The 3,993-nt window shown below is 37.9% G+C and overlaps 1 long non-coding RNA gene across 1 annotated transcript; it reads right to left on the minus strand.

Annotated features, from left to right (window-relative positions):
• Positions 1 to 570: 570 nt before the first annotated feature.
• Positions 571 to 2,066, minus strand: LOC145777907 (uncharacterized). The gene is made up of 4 exons (XR_014290396.1): positions 1,967 to 2,066; positions 1,643 to 1,704; positions 1,335 to 1,498; positions 571 to 893 (listed from the first exon to the last, which is right to left on the minus strand). It is a non-coding gene; the product is annotated as an uncharacterized LOC145777907 (long non-coding RNA).
• Between the last annotated feature and the right edge of the window lie 1,927 nt (positions 2,067 to 3,993).

Raw genomic sequence — 3,993 nt, forward strand, 5'->3', positions numbered from 1 at the left:
GAGATTGGTTTAGCTTACATATTGCGATGTTGCGGTTGTTCGATTCAGGGCAACGTGGAGTTTTTGAGTGAGTGACCAGAGTCACATCGCATGTTGAGACAAAACGCAGGTTAATTACGTACCAAACGTCAAATTGATACACTGTTAAAAAATTTTACTGTCCTTTGGACAGGCAGCAAAATAACTTCCTAAGTAGTAATTTTATTTACTGTAATGGAAGTATTTTTACTTCCGTTGACAGTCATATTTTTAATGTTTCTGATCAGTAAAATTACTGCTCTGGATAGTCATATTTTTAATGTTTCTGATCAGTAAAATTACTGCTCTGGATAGTCATATTTTTAATGTTTCTGATCAGTAAAATTACTGGTCTGGATAGTCATTTTATAAATGTTTCTGATCAGTAGAATTACTGCTCTGGATAGTCATTTTTTAAATGTTTCTGATCAGTAAAATTACTGCTCTGGACAGGCAGCAAAATGACTTCCCGAATAGTTTTTGTGACAAACGGCATTATGAGAGTAAAATGACTTTCTCTACAAGTAAATATTACACACGTGCATTTGCAGATATAAATTTATTGTGTACAGCAGACCTCACTGGCGACAATGTTTCACAATATATTTCTCAAGATGTTACAAGTATAGCTATTTGTTTGATGTTTCACGAACACGTGGATTCGCTTTTTTAACTGCAGAGTTCAGCCGAGGCTATATTTCGGCGAAGCATGAAGCAGCAGCGACTGAACAGTGAATTTCTTGACTTGCTTCAATCTTCATAACAAACATCCCTGCCGAAGCATGACCTCGTTGCACAGTCGGAGTACTTTAGGGTGCACATCCCACTTTTTCTTTTTCGTGTCATGACGGATGACCCCAATGCGAGCAAAGTATCTGAGGAAACAACACAAGTTATATCAGTGGATCTTTTCAAATTTGACCGTGATATTTAGCAATGTTTGTAACTATACCAAATAACCATCGTGTGGTGAAACCTTCAAATTGATCAGAATGCGTTGTCACTTCCACAAACCTTAGAATAATCGTCATCCTCTGGAGTTGTGGCTTGGAACTTGCGTACATAACTAGTATTAACAGTTTAACACCTCTAATAATCAGTCTGGATGGCCGAGTGGTCTAAGACGCAATCCCTCCGGTAATGGGTGCAGTTCTTACTAGCTGCAGTACAGAGACACTGTCAAGAACTTCGTGGATTTGAATCCCACTCCAGACCAGCATGTCACTGGTATGAATGACTTTGTGAAGGAGGGAGTTCCATTATTGTTATTCCTTAGCTCATACATAAACAATTAAACACATTACAGGTTTACATACCTCTGTATAAACTCCAGACTTGCAGCTGCACTATCTGGATATGACATTGCAAAGACGTAATATGAGCAGAAGTAAGCCAGCGCTACAAAAAAACGACTTGGTTTCCATTGCAAGGTTGCCTTCGATGAATACGAGAAACTTCACTGCACTGGCAAGAGTGGGCCCTGCAGATGCAATGAGGCACAAATGAAACTACGACAACTGAAATTAGTGCATATTTACATTTACCAACTTCATATTTAGGTGAGCAATTCAAAAGTTCACTTGTACATCAGTAAAAATTGTACAAACGCTCATTTACAACTTACCAAAACACACAATTATTGGATGCTGGTAAACGAGTTTCTTCAAACTGGGAGATAGCTGAATCCTACAAATTGAATTCAACATTTTTAAGATATTGAAAATAATACAACAAACATTGTCAAACACTCATATAGCCGCACTCTTATCGCTAAGAAGGCAATGAAATAGAATTTATTAGCAGTAGTAGCATGGTGTTCATATCACACAAGTTATATACAAGCTATATATAAATTTGCAAAGTATGTGTCGGATGTTCTTCCGGGAATGAGAAGGTTGGGTATTAAAAAATCTGTGTTGGCAAGTAAATAATAATAAATGTACGTTACCTCAAAGCAATGATAAATCGCTAAGCAATCTTCTTTAAAATATGTTGTAATCAGTTCCACTAATCCCACTGAGATGGGCAAGTTGTCTCCCAGCCGCCAGTTGTCTCCCGGCACATCATAAATGCACAAGGGTAACATCCAAGTATTAAGTTATTCAATGAAATGAAATACAACACATGCTCAGAAAAGCATGAAAAAACCTAAATTGGTTTAAAACATGTATTATGAGACGTTGTCACAAATAATACCGGTAATAAGTACCGGTCCTCTTCCTGTAGCCTAATGGGAATTTTTCCTTCTCGATCTTTGGCCAGGGCTGAGGGTCTATCGTTTACCACCCTGGACCTGCTGCTCAAATTATTCACGCTGGTCACACACGAAAGATCAGCCTACCACAAGTTTTATCACCACAGCTGGATAAACCATTCAATTATTTAGTTCTCACTTTTTAACAGTCCTGGGCATTGACTAGGCCTATAAACTGCAACTGACGGCAAAGGTTTCACTCTGAGGTAAAATGGAGTTGCATCTCAAATGTCGCTACCGGTACTCCCTGGCTACTCATGGGCAAGGCGTAGCACCAGATAAGGCAGATATACTCTCTAGCTAGGGTCACAGCTTGTTTTTTTAAATCTGTGTGGGCTACCTAATATTTTCTCATTTTGAAGACAGTCGCAGCAGCGATGCCTAGTAATCTTTTGGCAGTGGCTATTTGACCGGCGCCGGTCTTTGAATCTGAAACACTATTTGACTGGTCATGACGTCACTATACAGGCACCTTTTTCTTTTTCTCTTACAAAGCAAAAGACGAGAAGCGCGTATATAAGTTCTAAATTCGACAATTTTATTCAACTTGATCCGTGGCACGTGCGATACTTCGCCGACTCCTATTCTAGAGGGAATGAGTTTGATACTACCTGGAAGCGTTCTTTTTTTAACTAGATTTTGACCCAAAGTGCATTTTTGTAGTCAATTTTTAATTTGAGTTGCATTACATTTACATACCATTACCATTTTTTTAAAAGAAGCATTGTACTAGTCAAGTGGGGTAATTACCGGACATTTTGTGAAAACGTTGTAATATTTTGTACAAGGACTCAAGCTATTTAGATGTAAAGTATCTTGATTGCAAGGGTTGGCCTTCATCTTTACATTACCAATTAACCTGATTCTCTACCATGTGTATTTTAGCAGAAATCACAAATTTTCTTTGTCCGATAATTACCCCATCAAATGAGGGAATTATTGGACAGGGTAGGGGTAATTGCTGTACACTGTCCAGTATTTACCCCTTATGTAAAAAAGTACTTGGAAGTTATTATTATTTGAATTCCTTGACCTTTCTGTAGTAAAATTAGATGTGATGTAGTTTTATGTTTTGTTTATCTATTACAAAATGAAATTTTGTTTAAAACACAAGCATAAGGTTCTATCTACTATGCATTAGGGTGCGTCCTGTGCTCCCAAAAATTTAAAAATGATTGAAAACAAACATATTTTTTGTGGGTGAGGCTTGACTAAAAAAGCAAAATTACAAATCTTCAAAGAATTTGGTCAAGGTTTAGGTGCTCCACATCCCAATCGCCTGTATCCCCTTGTTAGCTTGACAATAGAGTGGAGTGAAAAAAGACGTTTTTTTTTAAATTAAAAAAGGGGTCTATACCCCTTACAAATTGGCAAAAAACAACAGAAAAACTAGTTTCAGGGAGTTGCACCCCTTATTGGCTGTGCTATGTTCTGGGCAGTGGCGTAGCCAGGAATTGTGAAAGGGGGCGTCCGACACCCAGCGGCGGGGGGTCTGGGAGACTTCTCGCAGAAATTTTTGAAAATTTACTTTGAATTTGGTGCATTCTGAGAGCATTTTCAACAAAAATGTGGGTATAAATATTCCTGTAAAATGGTGCTATCTGGTGGCATAGCAAAAGGATAAAATCATATTTTCTTGGGCATTTTTCGGTAATAAAGCTAAGTCTCTATGTTTTCTTGTTGCTAATTCCTGGCTGAGATATTTCAATGTTTAGTATTGG

The sequence above is a fragment of the Aplidium turbinatum genome, chromosome 10 (genome assembly GCF_918807975.1).
Source record: "Aplidium turbinatum chromosome 10, kaAplTurb1.1, whole genome shotgun sequence".
Lineage (NCBI taxonomy): Eukaryota > Metazoa > Chordata > Ascidiacea > Aplousobranchia > Polyclinidae > Aplidium > Aplidium turbinatum.